Genomic DNA, 24606 nt, shown 5'->3' on the forward strand with positions numbered 1-24606 from the left:
AGAGAGGCTGTTTTCTGATGAATTTTCATATTGAAACTGCTGTGCTTGGATTGCTTCTGCACTATGAGACAGCTGAGCTTCTATGTGTGATGTATCAGAAGGGATAAACAATGCACACTGAAAATGAGATCCTGAATTCTGAAGATGGGACTTGGGGAACATGAGAGAACAAAGAGAGCTTGTCCGTATGGTAGTTAAGGGGTCTGAGGTTTTTCCTCATGCACACACGGAGGTTATTTGTTTAAAATTCCATTTTTATATATGAATTTTGTGGATGCTGAATTTTGGTGCCGCCATTTTCCAAACTGCCGTCCTGAGTCATGTTGCCTTATTTTGGAAAGGATGGACTCGGGGGTGAGGGGGCTCGACTCCCCACTACCATGAGGGTGACAATCTCACCATCCCAAACCATATCCACTAGGTAGGTTTTGCCACCAAATCCCTGGGAAGTGTTTTCCCTGTATAAAACACTAAGTATTTGCTGTTTCAGATATTTTCCTCAGGTCAGGGGAACATTTTCCCCCTCGGATGAGGCTGAGGGACCTGCGCGTGCCACACCCACCTCCCCTCACGGCGCCCGCAGCCCCCTCTGCTTCCCAAAGCACTTAGGGCAGTTTGCACTGCAAATATTTGGGGAATTGAGCCTGGTCCTTGGACAAGGAGGCTTTTCCCACGACTTCCCAAGGGCTTTGGCAGCTGGGCTGTAATTTTCCTCCTCGGAGTTGTGAGGAAAGGTGCACTGGGAATGTGCCGGTGAGGGCAGTCAATGGTGGCCAGGCTGCCTCAGGTGAGTTCAGGCTGTTCAGGGATATCGGTGTTTGATAACGTGTGTTAGTTTCTGTTTTCACGGTAGTTAAAATGTAAATATTTATTTTTAACCCCCTGAACACACTTAGTGGGTTGCGAGGGAGTTTGTGTAAAAAACAAAACAAACAAACAAACCCAACAAAACCCAAACCAGCATGGGTGCGACTTGCATATTTAGGAAAGCACTGGTAAATATGGAATTACTTCAGAGAAATTCGTCTTCAGAAAATCTAGAAGTATTGTATAGAAAAGCTAATGTGTGTCTCTGTGTGTCAATACTTTCTTCCCTTAAGTTATTTATTGTTGCAGCTACTGTTTTTAATCTTACCCATTGAAGTTCTTCCTTTCTTACATGTTCTGGGTAGAGCACTGGATTATTTGTCTTCTGTATTTTATTTTCATGATACTGTGTGGCACAGTGATATTGATAAAACCTTGTTTTATCCCTTTTCAATGTTCTTGACTCAAGGTAACCTTGACATTCACTTTCTGGGACGTGATTCATTTTTGAAAGTTAAATGGCTTTGTTAATTAACAAACAATTTGGGCTTCTTTCCCAAAATTGGTGACATCAGCCTTTTTGCTGTTGGGGGATCTAAAATGAGAGTGACCCAATTGCTGTTTCCCTGAACTAATTTAGAAAGGGAACTTGAAGCGCCGTGAGGCAAACTTTGGTTTATTGCAGTATTTTATGTATCCCATTAACTTCTTCAGTTGTCTTAGCAATGCAGGGGCAAAATGGTGGCAAGCCTTGGGTTCTTGTTCATGTTTTAAATGAGGCAAATAAAACCTTTTAAAAGATAAGTGTGGCTGATACTTCGCACAAGCCTAACTCTGCTATGCTTCAGGTATTCCTTTGAGTTCTTGTTCCTGAAAATGAAAGAATCACTGTGTCAGATGCAGAGGGAATTTCCTGCTTGGAAAGGGAAAAAAACCCCAAAAACAACCCACCTTAATTAAACTTCCTGCTGAAAGGAAATCTGCAGGGAGTCAGAGGAGCTTCTCTGAAATAGCCAGCTGTGGAATTTGAGTTTTGGGCACTTATTCATAGAAATCATTGCTTTTGTGTGGAGTTTTTGTGTGCTCTTCCCCCCACACCCTCCTCTCTCCTTTAATTAGTGTCATATTTATGATCCTCATTGGTTCTAAACTGGTGTGATTGCACCCTGAATTAAGTGTCACAGTGGCTTCCCACCTGTGTGTGCTGTTCAAGGAGTGTCATAATGGACTGGGACAGAAAATTAGTAGCTGGAGGTTTAGGATCAGTCAGTAAAATAAGGCAGGGATGCCTTGTTACTCTTTTTGTAAAGGTAGTTATATTTTTTTATTATTGTTATTTTGTGGGAGTGAGGTGTAAAAGGAAGTATCAAAAAATCAGGCGAGGGAGATATATGAGGTACTATCCTAAGAAATTACTGAAAGTTGCTCACTTGCTCTGTGTAGTAGTTATTGGCACAGGCTGCTGGCATTTAATGACAAACAGTCAAACTGTTTTTCCACATCCAAAGATTCCCTTAAAAAGAAAAAAGGTGGGGATGGTTGGGGTGATTCATCTGTAGATCTTTGTTCCCTCCCTCCCTCTTTCCCTTTCTCTCTCCCGTTTCCCTCCAGCTATAGAACTGCAGCTCTTTAGTGTCTGCTCCACATGTGCTACGTTGAGACAAGCTCTGATAAACCACTTAACCTCCTTTCACTAAAAGCCCTTTGCAAATAAGTAACACGTGGACAACCTTTTGGGCACAGTTCACGCTCAGGGTTGAGGTCCAAGTGTGGTTACGTGGGCGCTCCTGCTTGGCTCTGAGCACAGCGGCCCAATTCCTCCCGGAATTTCCATCTGTGGGTACTTAGGAGCCCATGTCTGTACAGTGCATATGTGGACATGCCAAACCTACCTGCTAAAGTGCTGAATGTTGTCAGTCTCTATCCATAAGCAGCATTAGATGGAACTAGTTCCTGGTGTAGGGCTTGGTGCTGTGAAGGTGCCCAGCTGTGTCATGAAGTGGCCCAGTCATTGGTGGCACACAGTGAGTTCCTCCTGCTCCTTTGGTCCCTTTCTGGTTTCATTTCCCTGCTACAAATCATTTCTCCAAATGATGTTTTTGGAGTGCACTCCAGGCTGCTTTTTATGTTTCCCATAGTTTTCAATTTAGTAATTTACCAAGTCAGAAACCTCATGCTGAAATCCGGCCTTTCAGCCTGAAGCCCCTAATCTTCTGTAACTGTTTGGTTGAACTCAGCAATTACTGAAAATAACCTCTGTAATTTTCCAACATCTTCCCTCGCAGTGATTTCCCAATGTACTTGTCAGATGTGCAGTTTTACTATGAAGTTATGTAAATCAAGCTAAATGGACATTTGTCCACTTTACTATCACTAGTTAATAGTAACTATAAAGAAGCTTAATTAGCTGGTGTAAGGCACAAGGGGATGGTTTCAAATTTGCTAAACTGGTGGAGATACAAAATAGAATTCTGGTTGCACAAGGTCAACAGTAAATCACTTATTAATCTTAAAACAGTGTTTGACCCGAATTTATTAAACAATTTTTTCAAACCCATGGAAGTAAATGAGATTTCGGGATCAGCCAGCGTTGGTGATCATTTGATTTCACGGGAAGTAAAAAACCTGAGGCTTAGCAAACATTTGGATTTTTGTTTGTCTTTCTAGTGAAACAATGAATGTGAAGTCAAGCAATGTGAATTGTTTGTAATTCCCTCTGGAGAAGCTTCAAACATGTAACCTCAAGCTAGAAAAGAAAATGCATCTTGTGTTAATCAGGCAGAACAAGCAATAGGAAAATAGGAGGCTGGATGGAAACATTTGACTAATCTCAGCCATGTGGGAAGTGAATATTGCATCCATTTATACTAATTAACCAGCTTCCTGAATTACTGTGGGTTGTGTTATTGTTGCCACTGTAACACAGAAGTTTCAAGGTGCTACCAGGGAACACAAAAGAAGGTTTCTTTCCACACACTGTTTATCTGTGAGAATGAACCCTTCCCTCTCTACAGGGAAAATAAATTAAAAATTGTTAATACAATGAGAAGAGGGAACAATCCCAGAGGTATTTGTGGATCAATGTTATGTTGAGCTAAAGAAAATAAGAGGTTTGATGTTCCCAGAGGTACAAATGGTATAAACTGATGAGTAAAGAAAGAATTTTCTCTACAAGAAGCTCTTGAAGCACTACCATGAATTCACAGCTGCTTTTGCAGTTGAGTTACAGGTCAGGTCAAGTATCTTCTGAGCAGTGTCTTCTGCTTTATGGCTTTCCCAAGGACTGGGAAACCAAGTTGGCATTGGGGCAGAATTATACTTGTGAACAGGGATTGAGGGTACTCAATGCATGCAGGGAAATCTTCACTCCAAATGAGTTAGTTCCCAAAGGGAGAGAAAAAAAAAGGAAAAATAAGTTTAAACCTTCTAAAACACAAGGGATGATGATTAAGAAAATGTCTCTGGATGAACAAGGTGTTATTATAAAATATAACCTGACAGCAGCAGTTAAAATGACCTAAAATGGTGCAGCTGTGCTGAAGTTCCAAGTGTCAAGTCAGAACTTCTGGTTTATTTCCAATTCGAGTTCTTGTGCTTTACCTTATAACTGCATAAAAGTCTTGTTAAGAAGAGCAGGGCCCAGATGTTGCTGCTGATTGTTATGTTTTATTGTTGTGCAGAAGGGAAATAGTACCTGAATTATGATAGAAAACACTGTGGAGACAAATGCAAGCATCAGGATTGGATTTAAATGATGTTGCTACAAGTGTGCTGCATTTTTCTCTTTCCATAACCCCTCTATTCCCTAAACCCCCTGCAGGGCTTCTGGTGCAATATCCTACAGTCTCTGTACAATCCAGCTTTCCTGAAGTCAGAGAGACATTTATAGTTATGTACTTTTATCACTCAGAGCAATGTGAAAACCGTCTCCCAGTAAGAAAACAAAGGCTGCTTGGTCTCAAAGAAAGCAAAGAGACTCTGAGCACAGTTCCAGGTAGAGTCTCAGGCACTGCAGATTCCCAGAAGTGCTTCCCTGTTTTGTCTCTTGGATTCACAGAACACTTTAAATGACAGATTTCTAGAGGCCTCCATTCCAACTCTGTGCTGAAATCAGGGCCAGCTTTCAGCTCAGTCACGTTGCTCAGGGCCTTGGCCAGCAGAATTTCAGGGGATCCCGTGGCTTCTCTGGGCCCCTGTCTCTGAGCTTTGTGGTGAAAAACCTTTCTTCCTCTGATCAGAATTTTCTGTGCCCCAATCCTGCCTTGAACTTGCTAATAAATACTGTCTTGTCTATACAGGCAAGACAAACACGATTCTCCCCCCTCCTTGGTGACTCACTGATGTGGTTTGACATGAGATCCCATACACTCAGCTCTATTTATACACTAACTGACATGTACAATGCAGATGGGATAAATACAGGGAATTCTGGCTCCTGATAGAGACCAGATATGATGGGAACCAATTCAGAGTGATTTCCATTTTGTTTGTACCAGGCTTGTCCTCAGTCACTCCTGCTGAATCTTTTAATGCACTTTGAATCATAATGTTTCAGGTAGTTTACAAAGTGGCCCCACTGTGAGAATCATAACTTGCTGTTAATACAAACCAACCTGCCATTGCTGTGTGGTTATCACAGGTAACTCCTGTTTTCTGAGGGGGAGAACCTCGAGCACAGGTGTATAAATACCTGCCCCCAGCTCTGTTAATTACAGTAATTACAGTAATTAATTCTGCTTGGCTAAGGGGGTGCACCTGGAGGCTCTGGAGCTCATGGCACACCCACTTCTCATAAGAAAAAAAAAATCCTCCTTAAAAAGCCTTAAATGCTTTTTTTTTTTTCATTTTTACCTATTAAAAATGGCATTTCAATCACACAAATCTGTGTGCAGTGCATGAGCTGCAGGGGAGAAATACAGGACTGTGAAGGCACTTGGAGATTTACTGGAGCTTGCAGTTTGTCCCAGTGCACTTGGCTTAAAATTGTATTTTAAAAAATAATTTTAAAAAGGGTTTTCCCATTCCACGAGACTTGTGTTCATTCCTGGTTTGCTTTAGGTCAAAAATTGTGTTTACTTTGGATTTTTTCCTAGGAAAAAAAAACTAAAGGAAGAGAGAGGTTTAAGGTTGTGGTGAGAGAGGAAAGGTTTATCTTCAATTCTCTAATGTGACAATTTAAATCTGGGTTTGAGGTGATCTTGACTTTAATGATTAATGGTCACTTGGCTATTTTAGAGTGTAAATCTTTTCATCTTGAAATTCCATTGAATACCTAAAAGCTTAATTTCAAAAATTAGCTATATGATGGTAGAAAAAGCTCTGGATTTAAGTAACTGCTGCTTTTTCTTTTGATAAAAATAGCATATGAACTGTTGGGGGGGGAACCCTAATGGATATAATATCTCAGAGGGGAAAAAAAGGACTGAAATCCCCCCTGTAACTTCCAGGAGAAGGTATATGCAAGGCAGGAAAGACAGCATTTAAATCACTTTGAAAACTCAATTCTCTTTATGGCAAAGTTGTTAAGTGCATTTTGTTCTACAGGATCTATGAATATTTCAAATTTTCCTCTTGATTTGGAATGCAAATAGATACTGAATTATCAAAATTTGCCACGGGGCAGCAGATCTGAATTTCAATCAATTTTGCTAAGTACCCAGCAATGAAAGGTTTTTTAAAGGCTCTATTCAATATTTTTCATGTGCATGTGCAGGGAAATGTGATCTTGAGGCTTTGAGATCATCAAGGAATTAGTTTGGGTTTTTCCTAGTGAAAACTTCAGGAGAAAATATACTGAGGAGCCAAAAATGTTGCAAAACATAGATTATTTTTTTAATGGGAAAAATTATATAGAAATTTAAACAGTGTAAAACTTCTATTACGTTTTCCATGAGGGTCCTGATTCTTCCTGATGAAAATTAGTCTTTTGTTTGGAAAGATTTCAATTTAAAGCTGAAAATCAGGTTCTCTGTCTCACAGCATCCCTGATTTATTTTTTTCCCTTTTCTTTCTCCATCTGTATAAGAGCCTTTAATCATTTATGTTGCCACTTTTTTTAATATGCAACTTGTAGCTGCATTGGAAGTGGTTGTGAAAACCTTGGTCTTCACACTCAGTCCTATATATCATTATTGTCCACCACTTCAGTCCAGCTATGTGAGTGCATCAGAAACACCCAAAATAAGCAGAGGTGAAAAGACATGACACAAATGCTACTTTGATAAAGCACATTTTACTTGTACTCACTGCAAATTCACTGTTTAAAATCTCTTAACATCATGGCCAGACTTAGTGTGGTTTCCTACACCTCCCTCCTGGTGTTCTGCCAAGACATTATCTGGAATATCCTGACACCTCCGATCCTGATGTTCCTGATCTTATCAGGAGAGGAGGACACCTGAAACGTGGTCCTGCAGTGGCTGTTTTCCAGGAGGCTGGTGCTGGCACAGGGGATATTTGTTTGAAATAAAAGGTATTGAGAGGAAGGCATGATCTCCACACACTGAGTGAGAGATAAAGTGACATCTCTCCCACTCCCTATATGGGGATAAAGCAAGAGGGGTGTAAATGTGGATGAATTTGTGTACACACACAAATCTGTTTCATCCTTCAGAGGGTAAAATGTTGTGTATTTTCCAAATACATTTCCATTTGCATGTCTTGGTGTGTGTCCAGGGTAATAGGTCCTCGGCCCACTTCAATCAGAAGATGCCTGCTAAAAATTCAAGTGTTCTTGCTAAAAATAAGATGGTTTTGCTTTGTTTGGGCCACCCAAAGTCAGTGTGATCAGTGCTGATCCCAGTGCTGGGCTGCCTCCTCCATCAGAGAATTTTTCCACAGACACATCCTTTATGGGGCCTTTCCTTGCACACTCCTGGCTTACCAGGGATATGCCAGGTGTTTGTCAGCTGCTGGCATTACGGTTTGCTTCAGAAATCCCTTGTGAGGGTGACCAAGGACACCTCCTGAAAGCTCAGCCCTGATTTTGGGGTTGCAGGGTGGGCACATGCCTTGTGTTCCAGCCCTTCCTGCCTGTTATTGTGGTGTGTTTGGGTGGCTGGTCCCATTTACCAGGAACTCAGGAGGGATTCCCATCCCACAGCACTCTACACAGTTTATACTCAGGTCAGCCCCATATTCCATAAGATTTATCCCAAATGGTGGGTGGTGTTCCAGAGGCTGTGAGAGAGATGTTTGTGCTGCACAGATCCTGAGCAGCACATCTGACCCCACCTTTGCTGGGACTGGGGAAAGCAGCAGAGGGAAGAACTTGTGAAAGGAAGGCATTGTACTCTCTGAGGAACTTGTGGGTAGGAGCACTTTTATACAAGAAGGGATGTCTGGCAATAAAACTCAACTGGTACCTGCCATTGGTAGGTACAGAATGGAAAAGAGAAATAAATCAGGGATTAATTGCAGGTTTTTCCCATTCAGATGAAGAACCAGGTAGTGAAGTGTACACAGTGAGACTCTGAGTGTTCTTGGTTTTATTTGAGCATTCAGTATCACTTTGGTAGCAGTTCCTCACTGCTGGTTTTTTAAGTTTGTTTAGTATAGTCACAAATTGTATATAATCACTTTCTCCAATCCCCATAGTCCTTTCTCAGCCAGCGAAGGATTAAAAATGAAAGTCATTACTGGGAGGTGAAATTAGAGTATTTATGTCATGTTATCCTTTCATGTTTTGCCTTTTTTCATCCTTTATTATTTTTCTGTCTTTAATCCCTTCTCCTTAATTGACTCTTTGAGGCAGTGGGAATGGCTTATAAAAGGACATGAAAGCATGAATGGAATAATTGTCTCAGCTGAGTATTGCAAATGGGCCATGAACCATTTTGGTTCAGAGCTCAGTGCCTGTGATTTCGTGTTTGGCAGTGCTGTGTGAGATGGTGCAAGTCAGACCCCCTGCACTCCTGTAATCCCTGCTTTGCCCTGCTCTGCTTCCCTGACATCCACTCCATGGGCATTAAATTGTGATTAAATAGATACAACTCACTGAAAGAATATCAGACTCTTAATTCACACTTTCCTCATAATTCCTTGTGAGCTGTTTAACTTACCCTCTTTCCTACACCACATTTAGCTCAGCGATGAAGAGACCAAAAGAAAATGTCAAAAACATGACAAATAATTGTTTTCTCAAAAAAACCATCCCATAGATCTGCCATTCTCTGTATCCAGCAGTCTCAGGACAAGGGGGTGCAGAAGCTGTTTGCTGTGACTGTGGGGCAGGGAAGGAATAAGCAGAAATTGTGTTTGTAGGTACCAAGGGAACAGTGAAATTATGTGTAAAATACTGAAAAGTGGCTGCTTCCAGAATTTGGGACCAGCACCTGGAGCCTGAGAGGGTGTCATTGGCAGTGGATATCTGCCAGTAAGGGGCTGAAAATAGCCAGGAGAAGATGGAGATTCCAGAGGTTTTCTTTCAGAGCATCAATCAAAAGCTTTTAAGGGATAAGGATCATAAAGAGATGTGAAGTGAGATATGGAAGAGCACTAGTTGTAAAACCCTGCCAAATGACACTTATCACCTCTATTTGGATTGGCCTCCATTGGGATCAGTCTGACACCATCAAGAGTTACTTTGCTGAGGCAGAATCTCAGAAGAAAAAACTCTTCCAATTACTTTGAAAGATTTGGGGTTTTAATCCTGTATTTAAACACTGTCTTTGTTGCTGTCTTGGAGACTGGTAGAAATGTTCCACTTGACTGTGCTGTCAGGCAGCTCTTGATGGATGTAACTCCTTTAATTGGTGATGCTGTGCTGGCATGAAGAAGGAATTAAGGCCAATTTAGTAATTTATTTTATGAGTGTAAAATCCGTGTCACTACAATGCCAGTGCAGTCAATAGAGCACACAGAGTGCTGCTGCTTGGGTGTGATGTATCAATTTGTTTGTGCTACAAACCAAACAAACCTGTCAAAGGCACATCCCCAAGGTAGTGCTGTGTCCCACATTTCCTATGGACACTGAGGAAGTGGAGCCTCAGATATTCCCAGGTGTGTGTGTGTGTTGTGAAAATAGAGGCAAAACAAGAGGGTCGGGCTTGTTTCCTCTTACAAACCTAGTCCATGGAAAAATGCTCCAGTGAGCTTGGCAAAACCCTGAACAGGGGCCAAATCTCCATCCTTGGATGCATTCAGAGCTTGGCTGGACCAGCCCTCAGCAGCCTGCTCTCCTTTTGGCTCAGGGTTAGACTAGATAAACTGCAACCAGTATCGTGCCATGCTTGTAATTCCAGGGACAGGAACAGCTCAGGTTTCCAGAATTCTGGTCTCTGCTCTGTCATGCAAGGTAAATATATATTTTTCCATTAGAGAGGGGAAAAATTAAACTCTTTTTGGCACATTTTATTTGCTGGAGCACTGTGGGAGAGGATTTGAGAGCCGAGTCACGCTTGTAGGCAGCTCAGTTCAATCTATGTCCTGACAGTCAGGGCAAAGCTGGTGCAGTTGGTGTGAAAGGAGCGTGACCACTGAGCAGAAAAAAAGGTTGTTTATTGAAGGATCTACACACCAGGCACCTCTTGCATCTGTGAAATGCAGCTGTGTCACATTTTACAGACCCCCAGCCCCGTCGGGCAGTGACTGCGTTTCTCCAGCAGTCAGTCCCGCAGCCCTTGGCTCAGCCAGGGATCCGGTGGCACTGGTAACCATGGCACCCTGCTCTTTGCATTTAGCAGCCTCCTCACACTTCAGCCTGTGCTGCCCTGAAAAATTAAACCCAGGCTCACATCCCTGTCTTTCTGAGGGCAGCGGGGGGCGTGGAGCAGTTGTTCTGGCAGCAGGAAGTGTTTGTGATGAAGGCAGAGGCTGTTTGGTGATCAGTCCAGTGCTGTCCAACACAGAAGTCCCTGCTGTGCCCTCGTGCTCTTCCCTGGTATTTTGGGCATCCCTGGGGAGTGAATGGCTGTTGGGAGCTGGGAAGCTGCCCCAGGCCCTGCGTGTGCTGTGCCATCTGGCAGCAAACATTGACTTCTCAGTGCCATCTCCAGGGACAAGTTTATTTTATCCACCCATGGCTTTCTATTAAAGACACATCAATCCCCCTCCCAGGAGAATGTCCTGACCGCTGGGTTAGCAGCTCTTACACACATACTCTGCTCCTCAGAGATTTTGGGGATGGCTTGTTTTGTTTTTACAGCGTGGAGTGGATTTCTCAGCTCTGGGTCTCCCCCTTTCCTCACACAGATGCCATCCAGGCATCTTCCTTAGAGGTGAAAAATACAGTTGAAACCTCTTAGGCTGGGTAGGGAGTTGCAAAAATCTTTCATGTCTCCGTGGCAGATTTATCACAGAGCTGTCACATAAAAAGGGAGGTGCTGGTGGCTGTGTTTTGAAAGAAATGCTTAGTTACGAAAAGGGGAAAGAAAAAAAGGCGTGAGGGAGGCTTTGACAGACCCAGCTGTCCCAGTGTGGGAGAGGAGACAGCTCTGCCCAGCCCCAAGGAAGGTGTGAATGGTGGAATAGTGACAGCATTTCCCACACTTCCTGGGGTCTTCCTGTGTGGGATGGTTCACAGAGCCCCTTCCCGGGGGCCTGTGCATCACATGGATCATCTCAGAGCCGTCCTGGCACGGTGCAAAATCCTCCTTCTGCTTTTTTGGGGGGTGCTGGTGCCCAGGTGAGAGCTGAAAATAGGATATGGCATGGAAACGAGGGCAACTTTGCTGTTAATGAAAACCAAAAGGTTTTTTTGGGGGGAAAAAAAAATTAGCAATGCCAATTATAGGTTCAGATGCAAGTTTTCCTCTGTGTTTCTCGGTGAAGAGATTTAATGAAGATTAGTTGTTAATTTTGCTCTTCCTGCAGAGACATTCTCTTCCCTCAGTAAAGTGAGACCCAAATTGGGTTGGTTGTCAGGAGAAGACATTTTTTGTAAGTGGCTGATGAAGACCTTGCTTGAGGCTGAAGCTCAATAGGTTTTTAGCTGAAAACTTTAGGAGCCTTCCTAAAAAAAGAAAATACTGGCACATGGAAGGAGCCCTTTGAGGAATTGCTTTGAGACAAGAAAATGTTCCATGCAGCTCTGTTCTGATCCAAGTTTAGTTTGTGCCTCCCCTTATTGCCTGGATACATCTCTACTTGCTTTTTTTTTTTTAACCAAACTGGATTGCTAGAGCAAAATGAAGCATAAAGCCACAGCCTAATGTTTGCAAAATGCCCTAATTTTGGTTAAAGAGCAGCTATTTTCCTTGAGCCTGTGCCTGCCACTGGCTGACAGAAATCAGATCTTCCCTGAGAATTGCCTTAATGAAGTTGAACATTTCCCTTAACAAGAGAGAAATAACTATATTGGTGGATGGTATTATACAGAAAAATAGAGCTTTTGGTCTTTTAGTAATAAAAATAGTATTTCCTTAAGCTTTGCCTGAAACCAGGTATGTATGGATTAGTCAGAAAGCTCTGGAAGACACATGTTGGCACAAATCTTTGGAAGCCTTTAGCTGTGCTATCCTGGGTGCTGGAGTGCATTTGTGATGGAATTACACGTTGCTCCTCTATAAATACCAAGAGTCTTTGTGGTGATTAGTGCTTTTCAGTGAATAAGAAGTGAATTAATACCCATTAAGTTGCATTACAGAAATAGAACATTTTCACAGCATTGGAAGCTGCTTTGCCAACAACACTGTGCTGGGTACTGGGAACAGTTTCAAGCTACTTAGAATTAATGAATAAGAATTATTATGTATAAACATCATCTTTTTTATTATTATTTAAGAGGATGGTTCTCCCAGTCTTGCTGATGTTGAGCTATAACAAGATACGTATTAACAATTTTGACATTAATTATATAACATCCCATTTGTCACTTTTTTTTTTTTTAACAGAACATTTTACCCACCTTTAAGCTAATGAGTTGTGGAATTCCACAGTGATTGATGCCTGTTGAGGCTCATAATTCAGCATTTCTGCCGTGTGAGATCACTTGGTATGAGGCAAAGGAGAATATTGTGCCTGTTCTTAGGTGGTACAAAGAATGCAGAAAGGTTAATGTAACATTGCCCAGTGACAGTAAGAAATAATCTCCATATCTCTGTTTATGTATAGCATTTTCTTGGCTTGCACTGTAAAACATGGCTTTCAAAAGTATTTACAGTATGACTTTACCTGAGAAGTCACATAACTGAGGTAACTTTATTTTTTTAAAACATACTAAATCCTACAATAAGGAGTTACCATTGAAATAGTTGTATTGGTTATAAAGGTTATTATCAAATATCTTCTCAAGTTACAGTAGTTATATTTTCAAAGTGTTCTGCATTTTGCTCACTGCACGTTGTCATGAGAGACTGGCAATGAGAGGTTTTCTAGAAAAGCCCTGAAATAGAAAAATACAGATATTTAACCTGTGTTTCTTCTCTTCCTGAAGACCTTGTGTTTTAAGGACATCTGTGGAGCACCAAAAAACTAGAAAGAACAATGTGCTTTGAGGATTAACACTATACCCATTGATCCTGGAAATGATCAGAAGGGAAGGATGAACCCATAGATTGAGTTAAATATGCTGGTGTGGGGACATCACCGTGCCCACAAGGTTTGTCACAGCTGGAAATCTGGAGATGCTGGAAAGGCAGGAGGAATCAGGCAGTGCTGGAGGGCAGAGCCCGGGCAGATTCCTTGGGAGCCAGGAGTGTGGGGCGGGAGCCATTCCCCTGGAATGACCTGCTGAGGTTGTTCAGCACGACTCAGCTCCACAGATCAATGCCAAGCTGCACTTACTGACATCAGCAGATGCTTCCTCAGCAGAGGTGCAAGATTTAAATCAGGTTAAAACACTGTCATGAATATCTGAGTTTCCACTGGAAGCTATTCCAGTATCCAAACCAGCAGGTAACCTCTGAACTTGGTGTCCCTCAAACCAACAGAAGTGAAAGGAATCCCATGTACCACTGGACTTGGCACTTTGCTGGGGGCTGACACCCAAACACGTCGTTCAGGCTTGTTTCTTGTTCCCACATTTCCCAAATTTCCTTGGATGACGTGTGTCCATTAATTCCTGTGCCCGCTGAAACCATCTTTGTATTTTCTCTCAGTTTTGAGTAAGAGAAAGTGAAGCCCCAGCACTGACAAGCACATTTGCATCTTGATTTGTGAGCCGTGTTTTGGTCTGTACTGCCCCAAAGAAACTGTCAAATTTTCCTTTCTCTCTCTCACTGGAAGGAAAAAGCAGAACAAGGAGAAGAACAGAGATGGATTTCCCCTTCCCTTTGCTCCCTTCAGCCCTGTCTGTGATTACTGTGTATCACCTTTTGCTATTTTGTAGCAACATATAGAACGAAATCTTTTCCTTTTGATTAAACGCCAACAAAGCCACAGGATGGCAGAGCACAAAAATAGCAGCTGACAGCCCTTTTATATTCCTGTGCAGACACAAACAGGGGCACAGATCTTCACTGAGCAGGGCTGGCACAAGACAAATCGTCTGAGAGCAGAACCAAACTCGTGCTACCGAGGCTTAATTAATTACATTAAAAATAATAATTTAATTACCAACCCAAATTAATGAGGGGAACAACCTCCTGCCACCTGCTGTGGGAAATTATTTTGGGGAAGGCTCAGGCATTTTTTAAGTCCCTATCAGGAGTTTGGGCGTGGTATTTTCTGTGTGTCTGAGACCCCAGGGATGCTTTGCTGACCTGTGGGTTGGGATGGCATTGAATATCCAGGGACCAGCCTCCTGGATCCTTTCCTCAGGGACTGCTCGTGTCCCAGGGAGAAGATCCAGCCCTGCCACCGCTAGAGGACACCCTCGCATTTAAGATACAAATCTTGCTTTACATCATCCCAGCCGGGGTGAAGCAGGTGTGTCTGCTGGGAGGGTTCAAAACACACTGAACACACTCGAGGTCTGTTTTAAAAAGTGGATTAGTACTTATATATGAAGCTATTTATTAAGGACAGCTTCCAAACCCATTGGTGCCTCAACTAAATGAAATTTTCCCTATCTTAGCCCAGGTAGTTATTTTTATTTTTATTTGTTTTCCTTGAAATATTGATGACTATCTCTTGTTTTCTCAAGGTGTTTGGAAATCATTCTGTATCCAATTAGAGTTGAGGAAACTCGGGGAGGTTTTCAAAATATTCAGCACTGACCTGCTCCTGCAGCAGCTGAAATCCTCTGCTGAGGAGGAGCAGAGCTGGGCATCTCTAATTGCAAAATCAGCCTCTTTGTCCCTCCTCCCCTGGTGCTGAAGCAGGAGCAATTCCAAGGCAGTGCAGAATAAAAATAGCCTGAATTTTAACACAGGGTTACACTGGGTTTATGTTACTATAGCCTGTAATTTGTAGGAAGGAAAATGTAAAGGTTTGCAGAGGGCACCAGACAGCAACACATACAACTGAATCAGATCTTCCCTGGGGGACAAAATATTAGGTAGAGAAGAATGAAAATCCTTGAGTTAGGAAAGATGGAGCTGCAGCAGAAGCCAGGTGAGGAAGACAAGTGCTCAGTGATCAGGGAGAGCCTGGACACCAGGGCTGGCAGGAATGGCCTCAGTGAGAGATGAAGTGCTCTCCGGAGGAGTTCAGGGGATAATTTGGTGCTGTCAGCGAACAAAGGGACTGGCAAATCACGGCTGTAAAGTCTGTAAATCTACAGCTCGGTAAAAGAGCAGCTTGGGAAAACAAACACTCCAAGGGGGTTGTTGCCGAGGATTAAACACAGGCAGGGTGAGTGTGCAGGAGAAACTGTATCAAGGGTGACGCTGCTCATGGTCCTCCTGTGATACCAAACAAGGAAATCCCATTCCCTGGATGGAGGATAGGGAAGGTTCCCAGTGGGCTTCACTGGGAGAGGGATTTGCAGTACATTTTTAAAGAAAAGAACAATGTGTAATGCATGTTGGTGGTTAATGAGTGACGTGTCTGAAGAAAGCAACAAGTCTTGGTTGCCTTGGGAGAAGAAATTCAGTTTTCCTGTTTAAAATTGATCACCCTCCAGAGCCAAAACTACATATTGGATATCTTCTATTTTGGATATTGGGATTAACTATCTGCATCTAAAGACTGTAGGTCTTGGAACAATCCTGCTGGGTTCCCCTTACAGGAACACAGGACTAAGCTGTCCAGATCAAGTCTAAAAAAAAAAATACCACCCAACATTTTCCCCAGAATCTGAGCATCTCTGGATATTCCTACAGGACCGTGGATTGCATTGTGTCAGCACCCCAAAGGCAGCACAGGGTTGTATTTGTTGTGTGGATTGTCACGTTCCCAGATCCCTGAGTGACTGAGCTTTCTCTGGGTAAAAAGTTGTGAAATGCACATTTTTGCAGCCCAACTCTGTCACTGAGAAAACCCATGAATAATTCTGAGTTTGAGACAGACCTGAGGACTCTGCAGTCTGCTCACAAGCAGCAGAAGTTTCCCTGAATAAATAATTGTGTGGGAATTAGCCAGGCCGCTCCACTTGTTCCCAAATCCTTCTCAGAAGAGGAGTTTGGCCTACAGGGAAACTACTCACAGCTACAAGCTTTTGGAACACACTTTGGATGGAATATTTAAGTGAATGAAAACAAAATATTATGTATTGAGCAGTGAACAAGAGAGAGCAAAATGCAGCCCTTTGGTGGCAGAGCATTAAGATGCAGTTGTGCTGTCAGAGCAGGGGAGGCTGAATGCAAACACACCTCTGCTGGCCCTTGTTTCCTTGCAGGGTTTCCGAGGTGTGAGGGAACTGCTCCTGGCAGGAATGCCTGCCATTGCTCTGTTGGCTGCTGTCCCACCTCTGTGTCCAGGCTATGGCATGTCCAGGAAAGGAAACAGTGGGCTCAAAGTACCTTGGCACTGCAAAAATTCATGGCTGATGATGGATCAGCCTCAGCTTTCTTCCTGCTTATAAACAGCAAACTTATTCCCTAGGACTGCTCCAATGGAGGAGAGAAGCAGGAAAGTGAAAAGATGTCATTTTTGCCTTGTATCCTGAGTTTCACCAATTCTTTTTGTGTTGGGCAAACAAGAATCCCACCAGCTACAGAAGGGCTCAAACGTGTTTTGTCCTGAATGTCGAGGGGTTGGTCCTTTGCTGCTGCTCAGCCTTGTGAACAGATGGGAGTTTCTGTCCTGGCCTCCATCAGGAATGTGCTCTGAGGGAAAACATGATGTGTGGGCAGGGTGTGCTGTGGTCCTACACATCTCAGGAGCAAAACTGAGCAGGGATTTGTTAAAACAGGATAATGCTAAGGAAGCAATGTTGTGTATATTAAACCCTTCACTGGGTCCTGAGCATGAGGAGGACAGCAGTGAACCGCCCAGGAATGCCCATGAGGAAGCTGCCTGTGGGACAGGGCTCAAACAGAGCATGGGAGATAATACCAAAGGCAAGGGACATGACAGACCCTGAATTCCTCCTTGGAAAAGCCCTTCTTCCTCTGCAGACAGGCAGGCACACTGGTGTGGTGGAGGATGTCCAAGGGCACCGAGCTGTGCCCTGTGGCTCTTTGTCCAGCAGAGTGCCAGGAGCTGTTTGTGGGGCTGTCAGAGAGCCAGAAATGTCCCCCTTGGCTGTTGGGGTCACACAGAGTTTGCAGAGCTGGTGCTTGGAGGAGTCACCTTTTCTTTCTGAGGCCAGACAGAAAAATGTTTCTGTCATTTGTGTTACTTTGCAGAGGAAAGAAGTTATTCTACAGAATCCCTGCTGTCAGTGGTGAAAACTGGGCTGAGTTCTGTTCCTGCTGTGAAGTGGCACAGGGTGACACCAGTTGGGGTGTCACCTTTGTCCGGTGAGATCACCCCACTTACAAGTTTGGACACATCCTGTTTCCATGGCATGGGGAGGAACAGGGGGCAAATAGGGAGAGCAACATCAGGTCCCAGTACAAGTTTGTTTTGCTTTGAGGCTGCATTATTTCCAGCATTTCTGAAGGAGTTCTGGTAGATGTTTAACTCAGGTAAACATGTTGGGCTCCCCCAGGGTCCTCTGAGGTGCAATGCTTTGGGGGAGATGCATTGCCACAGATTTTTTGAGTTTTAACTTCATCCCTGATTTGTTTTTCCAGTCATTCCTGGGGAAAAAAAAAAAAAAACTAACATGCTGAGTGCACCCTCTAGTAACTTTGTGCCTAAGGATGAACCCTGGACACCTTTGTTCCTCAAAGCACTACTTCAACTGAGCAGTCCTCCAGTGCTCCCAGCCAGGTGTGTTGAAGTCCTTCTTTCCATTTTACACCTGCATCTGTGAGCAAATGACCACAGGCTTAATGGCCCCAGCTTTGCCTCCCAAATTACACTCTATTAATCTTCATTTCTCAAAGAAAAGCTGCTGCTGCAGCTCAGGAAGACGGGGCAGCCCAGTACAAATCAGAACTGGTGCTTCATGCGAGGTTCCTCTAAGTGAAGTTTCCCTACCAATCTAAACAGCAAGTCTAAAACAAAAAGGTTTTGTCATCCTAAGAAAGCAGAGAGTGAAATGATTTATCTTCCTCTTGGCTGCTCCATGATACCATCAGCTGAACAGGTTTCAGTGTTTAATTATTGCAGAGAACCCATTCGTTTGGATCCTGTGTGTTGAAAGACAGCCAAGAGGTAAGAAAAGAACGTCCCATGGTCTTTAGGTCCTTTCATCTGCCAAAGGTTTCCAAAACAGAAATAATTCAGCTCAATCCTTTCTGGTGAAGGGGAATGAATTACTGGAGGTCCAGCTCCTGGAGGAGGTTTGGGGTGTTCACCCAGCTCCACTCAGTCTCTTCCTGTGAAATTATGGCCAAAGTTGCTCCTCAGATGGCTTTATATTTGCATTTCTATTAAATATTTATTGTTCCTCCTCCTGCAAGGAACCATTATGTGGCAGACATCCTATATATTTTTCTCCTGGTTTACATGTGCGATTGCCCGCAATAAACATGCTCAATCATAAAAGAAAATCTCATTTCCAAGGTTGGTTGAGCGTTTTCTTTCCTGAGGTTTGATGCAATTAGCATTTTTTATTTCCAAAACATGGTAATTTCCTTGAAAATGAAGGAAAAGTAAAGAGAAACAGGGCAGATATTTCCAAGCCAATGCAGAAACATGGTAATAATAGTAATGCTGTGCCCTAGGATGCCTCTCCTGTGAGTACCTTAAAATGCAGGACATACATTAATTATAAGTGCACCTTCCATACTATCAGGATCAAAATGTGGGCTTGAAGAGAGCCCAAAGCAGGAGCAGAAGTCAGGAATTGAAAAAGAGAGGTGGAGAGGGAGATGTAGAGCCAGGGTGGTGTTTTGCACGGTTGGATTGCTGATTAAAGCTCATCCTCAACGGGGCAACTCCTGTAAATGAACTTGGCAAGTGAGACTATCCTGGCTCTTCCAAGTGCTCCAGCTTCAGGGGCTGATTTTCAGGGAATGTCCCCAAGCTGATGAAGTGCTGGTGGGTTTTCCAGATTTCCATTTGCTTATTCACATGGAAAAGCGGGGGTTTGAGATTCAGTTGGGTTTCAGCTTTTATTGCAAATTTAATCACAAATGTAAAGTAAGCAAGTACATCTCCCAGGTAATGAACTCCAAACCTGGCACTGTGTTGTCTTGGTGGAGTATTTCTTGCCCAGATTTATCCCATGTACTCATTAAGCTGATCTAAGTGTTCTTTTAGAACCCATAGATTTTTTTACTGCCCTATTAAATCTAAATTAAATGCTTTTTGAGGCATTTATAGTGCTATCATTTGCTCCAGCAGGGAATATGCAAAAGAAATGCTTTAAAACAAATCAGGGTGCATTCTCAGGAACTCTTAAATAAAGGCAGGGGAAAGCCAGTGCTGCGCTGGGCATCACTGCAGGTGTCCCCGAGGGGCTCTGCTACTCGATTTTGGGGTTGCTGATTAAAAATGGAATTAAAAACTAAATGAAGTTTGGATGGGAGCCAGGAGCAGCTCCATCTGTACGGAAGTGCTGACAAACAGGGTTCAGACGGTGTTTGGGGTATTCTAGGCATGGATGATCTCCCAAAGCCACCCTTGTCAGGTCACTGATGCCACTGGAGAAGGTGCAGAATGACTCTGTGCCTCTGCCTGTTGCTGGTTGGAGCTTCCTTTCCCGGTGGGAATGCTCAGACGTGGTGTTGCTGTTGCTGCCAACTCAGATCTTTCCAGAGTTTAAGAAAGAACTAGAATTATAAAAGTTATAACCTGCTGCTGTTACCACGTGATTTTGAAAGATCCTGTACACCAAATTTAGGATGTTGTCACCTTTAGGGTTCTAGCTGTGGCATGGATGTCTCTCCTACATTCAGGATGGAGGGATGGGAGGTTTGCACTGCTGTAGGTAACTTTTTTCAGTGTATTGGAGACTTTGTCCTGCTCACAAGCTCTCCAAGGATAAAAATCCCTCCCAAAATCACAGTGAGGTGGACCATTGCACCAGTGGGATTAGGATGTCCTTTGCCTTTTGGCCGCTGAGATAACTGCCTGAATTATTAAAAAAGAAAAAGAAAAAGAAAAGCCAAATAGAAAGCAGCAGCACAGAAGGTCACAACCTGCTCATTTCATTGGCACCTGGGGCTGAATTGGTCCTTGGACTGATTTGCTTTTACACCACAATAACAAACACCTTGGCCCTGCCCTTGTCACTTCAGTGCTGAGGTTTCATTTCAAACCCACTTTTTTTAGTTTCATTGGAAACCTGCTTTTCTTTTCCCTCTGAGTGGATGCACAGTTCTCCCTAATAACAGCATCAGGGTTACCATGGCTACAGCTTTCCACTGGTGAGGTGGAGAGTGTGAAAAAGAGAAGAATGACTCCCAAACTCCCTGTTAGGTGTTATTAGGAGAAGCAGGCAGGGATGGATGGATGGATCAGCTCCCTGGTGCAGGGAGTCTGTTCCTCCAGGCACAAGCCTTTGCTTCCTCCATCAACATCCAACTTGTCTCACCCAGTCAGGAACCAGGGACGTGGGGGTAGTTGGAGAGTTCTCTGCACTCAGGGCAGAACTTGTGGTATTGCTGCCATTCTGACTCATATATTTAATTCTTCCACACCCTTTTCCCCTTTCCCTCTCTCTCTCCTGGACTACATGGAATTTGGAGGTACAGGCAATTCAGTATCTTTGATTGCTTGTTATCTCCTAAGCATTTACATTTGGGGTTATGTGAATTCCTGAAACCAGAGTATGAGGATTAGGGTTTGAGGGGTTTTTTTTAAGTATTTAATATATTTCTGGGAATTAAGGCACAAAACCTCTAATTGAACATCTCTTTCTTACTAATTTCCAGTGATACGATGATTGTGCTCTCAAGATATTTGAAAAAATAGCTGTAATTCCTTTAGAAAGTTCAGAGTGGGTGGTACATTCATAGATTTTAGTGTCATATATTCTTGTTATTCATAGTTTTTAGTGTTTTATATTCTAATTTTGCTGGATAAGTGTGGAGGCAGGTCCTTGTGCAAAGTTTGGTCATTTGGGGTTTGAGAAGAGCAATAAAATAGAGATGCTGGGACAGTGAACTCAACCACAGCAAAGGGGTCTGAAGTTCAACCAGGGTGTTGTTCACAAGCTGATTTTGTGCAGGGCTGGCCAAGGTCTCACAGCACTCATGAATTATTCACTCCAGAATAAATGACACAATCTGAACGAGGGAAATAGGATAATTTGGAAAAAGAGGGTGTTGCTTCCACCATCCTAATTCACAACATCTGTAATTTTATACTTTGGAAGGGGTCTTTAATATTTTCAACATTTCATAGGGGAATCTTTCCAGTTATTTAAGAGCTTAAATTGCTTGTGAAGTCCTGGCCTTTAACACTCAGATTTTAACAGGTTGGTTTAAAAAATCATATATTTATAGTGATCTCAGAAACAATTTAAATTATATATAAAAGTATTTAATTTAAATTATATTAAAGGGGATTTAATATTCAGAATACATTTTAGCATTTACAGATGTTTCTTGTAATTTTTAATGTGATGCCCTCAGGAGAAAAATGCTGTGGTGGGATAATCTGAGCCCACGAGCCCAGGAGATTCCTTTAAAAACTGCATTACAGTGTTTGAGTCCAGGAGAAACTCTTAATTCACTCAGAAGGGAAAACCATGAGTGTGGAATGTCTGTGATTCCTGGCAGGTTTTGTTCCATGTTGAATGGGACGTGGAATCCTGGATAGGTCCCTAAAACACAGGGGCTGGAACAACCCCCTCCAAGGGGGGGTTTATACATAATCAAGTGCTAGATATAAATGGGATTATTTGAGAGCAGCCCTAAATGGCTCTGAACTGTACTTTTAGGAGGAATAATAGTATTTTGTGAAATATTTTGGAGGGAGGAGCTGTCATGTGGTCGTTTGATGGTTTTATCCAGTGTACTGGTTCTTCCCCGCTGGGCTCCTTGGCTGCTCTTGGTGAATTGAATGTTCCTCAGTTGTCGTGGCTTTTTTGGTTTTTTGAGGATAATTTTTCTGAGAAGTCCAAGTCAACTCATCATTCTGGAGCTTGCTCCAATTCCTTGAGCAAAGTGAAAAAAATTATTCATTTGTGTACAGTTGGTAGAGTTTTAAGACAGAGACTGAGAGAAGAAAATGTGTTCTTTTTAGAAGAAAAATATATATCTGCTGTGGAAGTGATAGGAATTTCCACTGCAGGGTGTGTGAATTGTGCAGTTGTTACTGGAGCTCTTGTACCTGGATTCCTGAGATGCCTCCAACACCTGCCCTTTGAATACACCTCATTTTGAGGAAGAAACTGGAAGATTTCTCTGTTGGGAAAACTTGTGTACGGTTACGTATCTTTATGACTTCAGAAATGAACGTACAACATTCTTGGGGAAAGAGCACAAACAAAAGGCTGAGGAATTGTCAAGTCTGAGGAGAATGCAGCCCATCAAAGCTGCAGTGCTGGGTGCTCAGCAGCTGCAGACATGAGATGTTAATGGCTGAGAGGAAGGCAACCACCTCCTCTTTGCTTAATAAAGCTTTTCATCCCAAATTGCCATTTCTCTGGCACATAACATAATAGAAGAAAGGCAAAACACAATTGTTTCGTTTCCAGGAGGTTGGTCACGTTTGTGCATTAACTGAGTCATGCAAGAGTGTGTTTACTCTGTAATAGGAACACAAACACAGACACAAACGCTGGGACAGGGACTCGGAATGAAAGTCAAGAGGCAAAAACGTCTCCTTGAGTTTCTGGTATTATAAGAAATGTTATGGCTCCAAAGATTTGTTTGTCATTTGGAGTATTTTCAGGCCAGGCCTTGAGGGCTGGAATTCTGCACCTGCCAGTCTGCTGGGCAGCAGAGACACCAGGGCTGGATCTCCATGGGATCAGAGCAGTAAAGTGCAGAGCTTTCCTAACCCTTGCTCTGACATTTCAATGACAAAAGCAGATTTGGGGTTTTGTGAGGGCCCTGGTCTGTGTGAGGGGCCTGTCTCTAACACTGGGCCTGCTGGGAGACCACTGGGAAGGAACACCCAGTTTAATCTCTTTGGTTCTAGAAGGAGGTTTTCATTTTCATTTTCATTTTGGATGCTTTGCTGAAGCTGTTTGTTGTCGCCAGGACTGTTTGAGTTCCCAGCTCTTGGTTGCTTTTCTTCCACCCTCCTGCTCCTCCACAGATCCAGTTCTCCAGCAGGGGAGTCTGTGGGATGTGGTGAGATTGTTGGTGCTGTTGTCCCCCCCCTTCTCCTGGTGGATTTATCCATATCTATATTTACCTTATCCATTCTACAAGACTTGAGAGAAGCCTGGACTGGGTGTTTAATCACCTTCTTAGTGTGATGTGATCAGTTGTTTGCCACAGGCAACAAGAACTTCACAAAAGCCAACACTAATTGCTTTTTTTCAGATTTTGGGATCTTTATAGCTATATTTCAGTCATTAAAAAGTGCAAAATAAAAGAGAACTATTTATCTTACACGAGGTGATCATTAGATACAACTGAAACAGGCTTTTGAAGATCTCCCAGCGTGGCCATTTAAGCAGAACATCCCCTTTCAAGGTCCTGGTTGATTTGTTTTTGTTGGGTTTAATTTGGCAGCCAAACTCGGTGTATTCCCACTCACTCCTGGTTCTGCAGCAGCTGCTGCTCTTCCCTGATCCATTATTCAGGAGATCATTAGTGCTGTTCGTGGGAACTGGCCTGGGAAGGGCTCCCCCTCCTCAGACCCAGCTTGTTTTGGGGATGTCTTTGGGAAGGATCTCAATTATCCTTTGGCCTCACAGCCCCGGGTGGGGCCTTTCCTGGGAACATGGGCTGGTGTCGCTGGCCTGGGAACAGATGGCTGGAAAACTGTGCATGAGGAGATTTCATCCCCAGGGGCAGGAGCAGGAGCCAGGACATGGGCTGGCACACGGATCAGCCCTGGCTGGCAGGTGCTGCCTTGGTGTGCCAAGTCCAGGATTCCTGCTTTTTGTGATCCTTCTCATTCCACTTCTTTCCACTGAAAGCTGAAAGACCCCTGGAAGAAAGTCTGAATGTCTTTCCTTAGTCAGACTAAGACAGAAAAAGGGTCAATTTACACTGAGGGCCACTTAAAAAAAAGTTTTGAAGATTTATCTTCTTAATGACTCCCAAATTTATTTTGATTCCTTTGAAAGTCTTAGTTTATTTTCTCACATTTGCAGAAACAAATCCTCTGCTCCCTCCTGACTCTTAGTGGTGTTTAAACATCTTTAACACCCCTTTCATGGGGCCTGAGCCTTGCAGAGACCCCCAGATGTTCTGCTGAGCCTTCATCCTCTTATTTCTCTGGAGACAGTCGGCTTCAGGATGTCATTCAACTTTGTAGTCAGATGACAACATGTTTTGGATGTTTGCAGATGTTTTGGGAAACGGGGCAATGAATTTTGATGTTTTGCTTTTGGTGGTTTTTTCCCATTCTCTCATT

General features: G+C 43.1%; 1 long non-coding RNA gene across 3 annotated transcripts in view; it reads left to right on the top strand.

Annotated features, from left to right (window-relative positions):
• Window positions 1-201: 201 nt before the first annotated feature.
• The window catches only part of LOC113972363, a 75574-nt gene continuing 51169 nt past the window's right edge, over window positions 202-24606 (top strand). For all 3 annotated transcript variants that reach the window (XR_003535871.1, XR_003535870.1, XR_003535869.1), the window contains exon 1: window positions 202-421. This is a non-coding gene — a long non-coding RNA (uncharacterized LOC113972363). The remainder of the gene's footprint in view (window positions 422-24606) is intronic.

This window comes from Neopelma chrysocephalum, unplaced genomic scaffold, assembly GCF_003984885.1.
Source record: "Neopelma chrysocephalum unplaced genomic scaffold, ASM398488v2 Primary Assembly neopelma1_91, whole genome shotgun sequence".
NCBI lineage: Eukaryota > Metazoa > Chordata > Aves > Passeriformes > Pipridae > Neopelma > Neopelma chrysocephalum.